General features: G+C 46.6%; 1 pseudogene; it reads left to right on the forward strand.

The window, feature by feature from the left end:
• The first annotated feature begins 5,064 nt into the window (after positions 1-5,064).
• LOC146024955 (5S ribosomal RNA) lies at positions 5,065-5,183 on the forward strand (annotated as a pseudogene).
• The last annotated feature ends 6,474 nt before the right edge of the window (positions 5,184-11,657 follow it).

An 11,657-nucleotide genomic window follows, 5' to 3' on the forward strand; every position in this document is an offset into this window, starting at 1 on the left:
CTATATAAGACACTGTAACGGAATCTGCTGCGCTATATAAGACGCTGTAACGGAATCTGCTGCGCTATATAAGACGCTGTAACAGAATCTGCTGCGCTATATAAGACACTAACGGAATCTGCTGCGCTATATAAGACACTGTAACGGAATCTGCTGCGCTATACAAGACGCTGTAACAGAATCTGCTGCGCTATATAAGACACTATAACGGAATCTGCTGCGCTATATAAGACACTGTAACGGAATCTGCTGCGCTATATAAGACGCTGTAACGGAATCTGCTGCGCTATTTAAGACGCTGTAACGGAATCTGCTGCGCTATATAAGACACTAAAACGGAATCTGCTGCGCTATATAAGACACTGTAACGGAATCTGCCGCGCTATATAAGACGCTGTAACGGAATCTGCTGCGCTATGTAAGACACTGTAACGGAACCTGCCGCGCTATATAAGACACTGTAACGGAATCTGCTGCGCTATAGAAGACACTGTAACGGAATCTGCTGCGCTATGTAAGACACTGTAATGGAATCTGCTGCGCTATATAAGACGCTGTAACGGAATCTGCTGCGCTATATAAGACGCTGTAACGGAATTTGCTGCGCTATATAAGACGCTGTAACGGAATCTGCTGCGCTATATAAGACGCTGTAACGGAATTTGCTGCGCTATATAAGACGCTGTAACGGAATCTGCTGCGTTATATAAGACGCTGTAACGGAATCTGCTGCGCTATATAAGACGCTGTAACGGAATTTGCTGCGCTATATAAGACGCTGTAACGGAATCTGCTGCGCTATATAAGACGCTGTAATGGAATCTGCTGCGCTATATAAGACGCTGTAACGGAATCTGCTGCGCTATATAAGACGCTGTAACGGAATCTGCTGCGCTATATAAGACACTGTAACGGAATCTGCTGCGCTATATAAGACGCTGTAACGGAATTTGCTGCGCTATATAAGACGCTGTAACGGAAACTGCTGCGCTATATAAGACACATATGAGAGATTTACCCCCCTCCCTCTCCCCCACAAATCCCCCAAACCCCATGATCAGTCCCATAATTATTTATGTTTAGTAAAAAACTAACATCCACCTTGAGTAGAGCAGGGTGGCAGCAGAAACCAGAGTGATCCCCCCCCCCCCCCCGGACCCCACCAAACCCCCAGACCCCATGATTATTTCCTTAATTCTTTATCTTTATTAAAAAAAAAAAAAAAAAATCTACCTTGAGGAGCACAGCACAGACATTCTGTGTAGACGAGGCAGGGGACTGGGAGGAGTCTTCCTTATTTCTGCTGCTCAGCGCTGCCCGGGAGCCGGCCCGAGCAGCAGCAGCAGCTTGGTTAGTGACTGGAGCAGGGAGTCACGTGACGTGACCCCATCGTTTTCGCGGCGGCATGACCAGGTGAGCAGGGCAGACAGGGGCAGGCGCCGGGCATAGCAGCCGCCGGCGCACGCTGCCCTGCGTGTGTGCGAAATGAATTATTGCACGGACGTCGGACTCCACTTCATTTGCGGAGGGGGGGCGGCGCCCTGCGCCCAAACTGCGCCCGGAGCGGGTGCTCCGGTGGCTCCGCCCTCCCTACGCCTCTGGGTAACATGAGGTGACTATCTGACAGACACATGTGTAGATTACAACCAAGGTAGTAGTCAAAAAGGCTCTTAATATGCACCATTAAATAAGCAGAAGGGGTTATATAGACAGTCAGAATTGGGCGTTATGTTGACAGTGAACATGTCAGAAAACAATGTCAACAGTCATTATGTCGACAGTCTCAATGTCAACATTACAAGTTTAAGGTTAAGATTAGAGTTATGGGGCCTGCACATGGGGGTCATTTTGTAAGCGATCTGATTTGACTAGATTGCATAGAAAATGACCCAAAATCGCTCCGTGTGTAGGGGCCATAAGAATGATGGTCAGTCTAGGTTTATACTCCATGCAGTATAAATGTAGTCAGATCGTCTCTCTGGAGAACATTGACCCTGGCAGATCGCTCAGCACACATTGCTGACACATCTCTATGTGCTGAGTGATCTACCATTGGTCAGATCGCTGGCGCACATCTCTCCATGTGTAGGCCCCATTAGGCTGAGGTTGGGGTAGATTTTGGGAGTTCTATTTTACCTGCCATGTTGCTATGGGTAACCAATCACAATGTAGCACATTCTAGAAGATAATGGATAGTATCTGATTGGTTGCCCATAGCAACATACCATATGAAATAGAACTCCCTTCTTGGTAAATTTCCCCCAAGGTCCAGGGGGCGTTCAAGGGAAATCGCATCCGACTTCAGGGTCAGACATATTGTTGTAGTGTATGAGGCCCTTTAGTGAATTTCCCTGTTGTGTGGTGAAGTAATGATTCTTAATACGATTGTTTCTGTCTAGTAATATAAGGTCATGTTGAATATTTCCTGTCTGTAAAGAAGAAATGTATATCTGACTCTGCATAACTGTATTCCATGTTCTCTGTATTCTGTGTCTCCCTAATCTACTGTCTGAGCGGTTTGATTGTTTTACTATAAATTGAGTCTATTGGTGACCAGCTTACTACTTTAGTGACTTATTATATGGTAACCAATAGAATATGCTGCGCTATATAAGAAACTATAAATAGGGGCGTGGCCAGGCAGCCATCAGGAGCAGACAAACCTTCCCTGGGCTCCCGCACAAACCTGCTCTCACCGAGTCCCTAGATGCCCCAGTCTTTATCCCTGACATACAGCAGGTCCCCCAGGGCTGCTCACCACCTGAGAGACAAACCGCGGAGGGCAGCGGAGTCGGGAAGCCCATCCAAGGGATTCTGCTGATTGCGGCCTATCCGCGGCGCTGAAGCTGGCGACTCGATTTCAGGCCGGGGATCGGGCTCCGTTGCGGGCGTCGACGCCGGAAATCTCACCAACATGCCCCGCTGACCTCCAGAGACCCCTCCGACCTCACCCGCCCCGCTGGAGACCACCCGCTAGCAGCTGGGGTGCCGGGGGACTATATTCCGGGTGGCGGCAGTTGGCGTCCTGCACGTGATGCCAGAGCCGCGGCCTGGATCTCACACACAGGCGGGACCTGGGCTCCGGACCTGCGGCTGCACGCCTGATCCGCACCCTGCAGACATTCTGGCTACTCTGACTGGGCATGCTGTGGTAAGAGCTCCTGCTTGGAGCTATATTCTTCTCCCCTGCCCCACCATTCTGCCTAGTAAGGGCGTCAGCCATCTTGGTGGGGGCATAGGGAATAATATATATTTGCTCTGCACCCTGGCTGTCCCCCTTGATCCCCCCTCTACCATACCACAGGATTGAATATCTTTTAGGAGCAGGGGAGGTGTAACCCACTTAAGGGTTGCCCCCCTAAACCTCACTGAGACCCAGTATGACTTGCCTGCTGCTCTACATATAACACTGCCCAGAACCTGCACACTGTGAGGCTGCCCCCCTCGCTATACACAGCTTGTCCAAATCATCTCTCTCCCTCTGTTAGGGAGAAGTGCTGTGTATACAAAGCAATGTAAAAGTACAATACTCTTACAAGACCTGCCTAGCATGGATATTCCCACTGCACACCTGAATGCTGACTTTTATTGCTTACTGCTGTAAAATGTAACTGTAAGACAACTAGCCTCGGATGCTATTGCGGATCCCTGCTGCACATCTTTATTGTTTCTTCCAGTGAAATGTGAACTATAACCAATTCTTATTAACGCTTGCAGCTTACTACCCGCTAATCCCTGCAGCTGCCTACATTTCTCAATTCTATCTGCCGGGACGGATGTATGGAAAAATATTTAGTACCACACTCAATGTCCTCTACAGGATCCTCCCGGGCCCCACCTACTGACTCCCAGTGTTGTTATTCCTCTGACTCTGATCGTTCTGTTACCCGCCTGACCTCACAAAACAAAAGATAGGCAACAAATACGCCCAGATCATCCAAAATGAAACCAGCTGATATTGCCGCAGTCATAGGTCCAATGCTGGATGAGAAACTAGCTGGTCTCAAGTCTTCTATAGATTCTACCCTTGCCCAGCTCACCCAGCACTCCCAACGCCTGGACACTGCAGAACAGAGAATCTCCTCCCTCGAGGATGACCTGCAAGCTGCACAAACCACAGTGGCATCGCATTCCAAGGAAATCCATGCCCTATCCGATAAATAAGACTATTTGGAAAATCGTAATCGTCGTAATAATTTGCGGGTGGTGGGCATACCGGAGTCAATCCGGGATCATGAACTCATGGATCTCCTGGCTTTCTGGTTACCAGAACAGCTGGCGTTGGACCTCAAAGGATCACCACTGGCGATTGAAAGGGCACACAGAATTGGCCCTGACAGACCTAACCCTACTGGTAGACCCCGCCCAGTCATCATGCGTATTCTGAACTACGCCGACAAGGTTAAAGTCTTGGAACACTACAGAAGAACCGACAGCATTACTTACAAGGGGGACTGTCTTCTCATCTTCCAAGACTTTTCTAATCTGGTGGCTTCTAGACACAGGGACTTTGCTCCTATTTGCAAGCATCTTATTGATTCTAAAATGAAGTTCTCTTTGCTTTACCCGGCTCGCCTTCATGTGTTTGGGGATGGCCAGGGCTCATTTCTCTATTCCTGAAACTTGAATGTGGTGTCTGGTGTCCCTGGGCGCTTGGAGGCCTACTAATGTTTGCTCTTGCATTTGGTTATTACTGAATATTTGCTGCAACATGTGTTTTTTCTTGCTGAATAGTTGTATTGTCTTAGCCGCAAAGTATCTGATAGGCTTCGATTCATGGTTTCATTGTTCTATTTGTTAATTTTAGTATTGCTCTATGTACCTGCCCGTTTTCTTGCCATATATGACTTACCACACTGTTTAGGCCCAATTCCAACTGGCAGATAAACAGTGTTGAGCCTCTTTAGTAGTTTAATTTGAGACCACCTTCTAATATCATGTCCTGTAGGTCTTTTTACATTACCAACACATGATTTTTTTCAGTAAGCCAATACAGTTAGGAAACTTTTTTATTAGCTTACCTGTAGATAGAAGTAGAAGAGGGCAAAAAAGTGCATGTGTCTCACATACAGCCATACTGCACTGGATAGGCCCAATCTTGTCTGGTCTTGGAAGCTAAGCAGTGTTGGGCCTGGTTAGTACTTGGGTGGGAGACCACATGGGAACACCAGGTGCTGTAGGTTTTTTTGGGCTAGGAGATAGCACCCACCGGTGAGCGCTAATTCATGCTGCAGACGGCTGAATATTGTTACTATGCCCCACCAACTATTTTCACAACCTTTTTTAACCCTTTCAGGTCCATCATCTAGTCAGGCTCAACAGCCATAGCGCGCTAGTAGTAGAGCCAGTGGTGAGCCACTTTACAATAAGAATATTAACATCAGTCAATGTAGACAATTTTTGAATAATAAAAAAAATTACAATTAATTTAAACATATAAAGCAGACTGAATTGAAAAAAATAAATTGGACTGTTAAGGGGGAGGGGCACCAAATTTCAATTTGCATCCAGGAAACTGGGATTAATTTCCGCCTCTGCTTGCGGGTGCTAGAAAGATAAAGCTTTATGGACTCCACCAGGAAATATGCTTTCTTCTAGGGAACCGGGATTATCAGCGAACAGTTTGTAGTCAGCCTAAATGCTACCATGACAGGGAGACAGTAACCGCTATAGTGGTTCTGCATAAGATGTATAAAGTCTAGAATGGGGACGTTGTCTGCAGCAACCAAACACCTATCTATCAATCAAATATCAACTACATTCCATAAAATGATAGGTAGAAGTTTGGTTGCTATGGGCAATTTCTGCACTCTAGGAGGTTCTATACAAAGTCCCCAAATTCTGGTTATAGCCCTGTCTCTGTACCTAATACAGGTTCTCCATTATACATATATCAAAGAGAATGAGCTGCAAATAGCAACGAATGAGTATAAACGCTCAGCCTGTGCTCCACAAAAAAGAGACATAATTGCTGCAGGGGGGAAGGCAGGTAGGGTAGGTGCCAGCTTAAAGCAAGAGGGAAGATAAGGTGAAGAACAAAAGGTAAATGGCCCCTCCCCAGTGGATAGGCCATACTTAAGGAAGGGGGAGGATGGGGGTCATTACACTCAGAAGCAACCCCAGCAAGGATCATCCAGCAGCAAGAAATGGAACCAGAAATTATGCTAAGTATCTATTTATTTACAAGTATTCCTTCTTATTATTTTACTTAATCTCCTATTCGGCACCCTGCCACCCTCTATAGTCGCCCGTCACAAACTCCCAATGTATGTTATGAATTCAATAGTCAATGCAGCATACACAGGTTCTGGTTCTGCCTGGTCACAGTGGTTCTTGTTCTGCCTGGTCACAGAGGTTCTGGTTCTGCCTGGTCACAGTGGGCATTATTGCCATTGCTGCTCTCTTATTAAGCATCTGTCCTCTCTCAGTAATACCACATACTGTTTGGGCAACTTTCCCCTAAGGAATAAAGGCACCTTATAGGGTTTGTACACCAATTACCTAACAGTACAGTTGGGATTCAGGGCAGGAGTAGTTCAATGCTGCTTAATAGGAGGTTACTACAAGGGACAAGGCCAAAATATAAGTACTTTATATATATAAGGGATTTAAGATTATACTCCCTGCAACCTTTAGCAAAGCAGCAGAGAATTAGGCCCAATGGAGACAAGCAAGTTTAAAACAAGTCTCATGACCCCCCCCCCCCACCCCCCTTAATGAAATTACTGAGGGCTTGTTTACATGACATAGCAGGGGGGATTTTCTTTGATAGAGATGATATCGCCTTTCACCCTGCATCTACTGCTCCCAACATGAACCATGAACCAGGCTGCCTAGCAATGGAAAACAAATGCATAGTTTTGTACAGATAAATGTTGGAAGAACTGAATTGTTTTTTCAGTAACATAATATAATATTGCGTAGCAGCGTTATTAAGATATGGCTAATCAATAATGTAAGAGGCAGAATGCAAATATGGGAATGCATGGTTGCAAGTGTATATTTATAATGTTAATATAATGCAATATAAGGCAGGAGAATAATTATGGTGGCACATTTTTCAGCGTGCAAGGCATCATAGGATTATAATACACAGTATTAGAAAGATGTTGCTGGATGGGGAATGATATATTATATCAGGTTAGATTAAGCTGCATTCAGAAGTATAACATGGTGTTGCATACAAAATAGAAACTTCATTGTTACATGTTATATGTACAATCATAATGGTAGTACATGATATCAATAAGTGAATTCATTATGTTTGTGCATGTTTAGCATTTTACTTCAGTATTAGACTGAATGTTCAAATATTCTCAGTAAAGCGCTGCGCAATATGTAATGGGTATTATTAATAAGGGCACAGGGAGGGAACCATAGTTCTGATAGCAACTAAGTTTGCGGTACATGCATGGCCTTCGCATGGAAGAAATATTACTGATGCTGGGTGCAAAGGTAGATGGATCCTTTAACAGATAAGGCAAAATAAATAAGTAAATAAATAAATAAAATGGGTGTATGCATAATCTTCCCTCCAAGTCTAGCTGTTGTTAGCCAGTTTGTTTTATCTCGGTTTACAATTGTAAAGCACAATGGAATCTGCGCTATATAAGACACTGTAACGGAATCTGCTGCCGCTATATAAGAATCTGTTAATAAATCAATAAATAAACTGCACAGTACAGGTAACTGCTCAGTGCGCATTAGCTTGCCAATTAGGAGGAATGTGCTGGAAATTCTGACATGGAATAAGCAAAGCACAATAATTATAAGAAAAACTATGTCATTTTATGTAACTTGGGTAGTAAACCATCATAGCTGCAATAATGACAGGTATCAGAAGGGTGCAAGCAGACATATGCGCAGTGCACCTGCCAGCAATGTGGTGGCTAAATCTTCTAACCTTTATGCAAATACGAGGGATAACAGCCCCTTCGACAACATGCTAGCAGTTTAACAACCCCAATTTTCATTAGGAAATGGGGTTCTCTGTTTAAGCTTAGTACAAGTTCTCTATCATGGTCATTTAGAACAAAGGTAATGAACTATTTACTGAACAAGCTTAGTGAAGTGTCTAATGCCAATGGGGCTTAAGGGGACGTTACAAATTCCATGGGGGTAGTTATCAGCGCAAATTCAGTCACTTGTATATGGATAGAGGCAGTTTAAGAAACGGAAAAAGGAGAATGCATGGAGGTGGCATTATAGGATTATTGCTCAGGTTTGGGAGGCTGCATGGTCCAACGTATTTACACACAGTACAAACTAACATGCTTTATGTCACCTCGCAGTGCAACCCTTCTTCTTCCACATGCAGATGCCTAATGATCGAAGGAGGCGGGCAGGCTGATGACCTGGACGGACACTTTGCTACGGCAATGCCGAAAGCGTAGTATGCAAACGTACTCTTCCTTGACAGGAAGGAGGGGTGAAGCTAGCATGGCCATTCATGGGGCCCCAGGAAAGAACAAGTTAAGGCCAGCATGGAGGAGGTATGAGGTACCCGGCATGCAGGCAAGAGGAGGGTCTGCTACTGGAGCTGTCCCCAATAATGCTTCACATACAACAGCACATACTGCACCAGGGGCCAGTACTGCAAATACAGGCACGCATGCACACACTGCGGCAAAGGGCACCCAGCAAAGGAATGCTACAAGGGAGCAGGGGGTTACACAGTGCCTAAAACAGAATGAGATCAGCGCAATAAGTAAGGCCGCAACCCCGATACAACTAAAAACATGCAAAAATGGCTAGGATGGTACCACAACAAAGAAGATGCAGAGTTTCTGGAAAAGGAACCCACTTTACAGCAGCTAGTAGTGTCCCCCTTGGGGGGTAGTACCAAAAAAGACGCCTGGAAAATTCATATAAATACAGCACATGTCATACCCCGCAGGAGGGTCGGTAAACGATGCTATAGAAAAGCAGCAGTGCAGTGTGGCTTACCAGTCTTTTGAGGACGTGCTCAAAATAGTGCGCAGCTGCGGGGAAGTGGCCCTTATGGGGAAGATAGATATCGAATCAGCATTCAGGCTCCTTCTGCTTCACCCCCAGAGTCAAAGATTCATGGGCCTCAAATTTGAGGGCAGTTATTTCATTGACCTATACTTACCAATGGGCTGCGCCATTTCATGCGCTTTCTTCGAAAAATTCAGTACGTTCCTGCACTGGTGCGTGGAAGCAGGAACAGGCAGTAAGACAATGGCACACTACTTGGACGACTTTCTAATGGTTGGCCAGGCTAATACCGATAGACGCGAGCAGCTGCTCAAATCCACCCAGGCGCTATTCCACACATTTGGGGTACCAATAGCAACCGAAAAAAACAGAAGGACCAACAACAAGGCTCTCCTACCTAGGCATTGAAATAGACACCTCAGACAAGACGTTTAGGTTACCAGAAGACAAGGTGTCCAACCTCCTGGGGCAGATTAGCGAGCACGCAAGGGCAAAGAAATTGACACTAAAACTGCTCCAATCATTGCTGGGGTCACTAAACTTTGCGTGCAGGATGATCCCTATGGGCAGAATCTTCTGTCTCAAACTGGAAAGGGCCACAGCGGGGACAAAAAGGGGCATCACTTAGGTAACAGCAGAGATTAGAGAAGACATGCTCATGTGGGAAACCTTTTTCTAGAAAGTCAATGGAGTAAGGATCCGGCTGGCACCACCTGTGCCAAACAAGAAGTTACACCTATACACGGACGCAGCAGAGTCATGGGGCTTCGGAGATTACCTAAAGGGAGAATGGTGCGCGGCGCTGTGGCCCCAGAGCTGGGCAGAGGAGGGGCTGACTAAGAACTTGCTGCTTCTGGAGCTGTTCCCAATAATAGTAGCAGTTGAATTGTGGGGCAGCAGGTTAGCCAACAAGGAGATAACTTTCTGGTGTGACAACTTGGGGTGGTGCAGGTGGTCAACAAGGAAAGGCCTCCTCCCCGCCAGCGATTAACCTGATCAGGCACCTGGTATTGGGGTGTCTGCAACACAACATTAACTTCCGTGCCAGGTGTAGACAACAAAGTAGCCGATGCCCTCTCCAGGGGAAAATGCGAAGCCTTTAGGGAGGCAGCACCGCAGGCTCAGCTGCAAGGTTTAACCTGTTCTCATCACTTATGGCAGATTGTGAAGACGAGGTGTTACCACAACAACAGGCAACAAAGGTCAGAGCACAGTATGGACAAGAACATAGCTCGGTCACAGCCATCTGGGCAGAGAGTAAGCTGGGGACTAGGACACCAGCAGGCATTAGGGGACAGAAAAACCCATCAGACTAGAGTCCAGGGCGAGGTAGGGTCACGGTAGGGTGGCGGGCTACGGTCCTAGGACCTAGCGTTGGCGGAAGTACTGCGGGCCAGCCAAGGTGGGCGCCAGGCCTGGCGTCGGGGGGCAAAACGAGATCACCCACGGGTACAGGTCGTCAGTTGCGAGAAGGGGATCCCGGCCCCCCAGGCGGTTACATGATTCAGTTGATAAGGGCTGGTGGACCGCAGTGCTATCTTTGCCACCCAAATTAAGTAACAGTAAATCTGAAATCAAGTTAATAAATTGTGACCATTTAATTCGCCAAAAATACTATACTCCGACTGGTTATTTCAGGTACAAGGGGAAGGTTACAAAAGGGGAAAGAAGGGGAGGAGATGGTGCTTTGGGTTCAAGGTTTGTTGACTGGTGAGGGGCATCAGGCGCTCAGCGGTTTAAAGAGAATGAGCTGCAAATAGCAACGAATGAGTATAAACGCTCAGCCTGTGCTCCACAAAAAAGAGACATAATTGCTGCAGGGGGGAAGGCAGGTAGGGTAGGTGCCAGCTTAAAGCAAGAGGGAAGATAAGGTGAAGAACAAAAGGTAAATGGCCCCTCCCCAGTGGATAGGCCATACTTAAGGAAGGGGGAGGATGGGGGTCATTACACTCAGAAGCAACCCCAGCAAGGATCCCACCCACCGACCCCAAGAGGAAGAAGGAACAACATTAAGCAACTTCAAGAAGGCAAAGCAACAGACGGAAGTACTGCAGACCAGCCATGGTATGGCGCTAGGCCTGGCGTCGGGGGCGGAAGTACTGCGGGCCAGCCAAGGTGGAGGAGATGGTGCTTTGGGTTCAAGGTTTGTTGACTGGTGAGGGGCATCAGGCGCTCAGCGGTTTAAAGGCATTGTGAGCACCAAATATGTTGGCAATCCAAAATCCTTGCCATCTGCCTGAAGTGAGACTGTTCTCTGGTTTATGTGGAGAACTAATCTCACTGAGGGCTGCCACTAATAATTGTCACTCCCTGTATTTCCTGCATATTCATATGGATTTCCCAGTTATTTATATAGAATAATAGATGTTTTGCAAATTAAGCTGAAAGTTGTCAGCACTGTCTCACAGCAAGTCTCACAGCACATTTACACTGTTCTAACGTAACAATAACAAAATGAATATTGCGTTGGTCCATGGTGGCTGTTCCACTACCAATTCATATAGAACTGGTAACCCCATCGCCAAGGGGCCACGCCCGATAGCCATGCAATAACAGCCACGGGTGGGGGGGGGGGGGAGGGGGAGGGGGAGTGGGATGGGATGGGTTTCTTTTGTCTCAGGTTCCCAAGCCTGTATGTGGGTCTCTTTGTCTCAGGTTCCCAAGCCTGTATGTGGGTCTCTTTGTCTCAGGTTCCCAAG

Source organism: Crinia signifera, chromosome 7, assembly GCF_055691185.1.
Source record: "Crinia signifera chromosome 7, ASM5569118v1, whole genome shotgun sequence".
NCBI classification, from domain to species: Eukaryota; Metazoa; Chordata; class Amphibia; order Anura; family Myobatrachidae; genus Crinia; species Crinia signifera.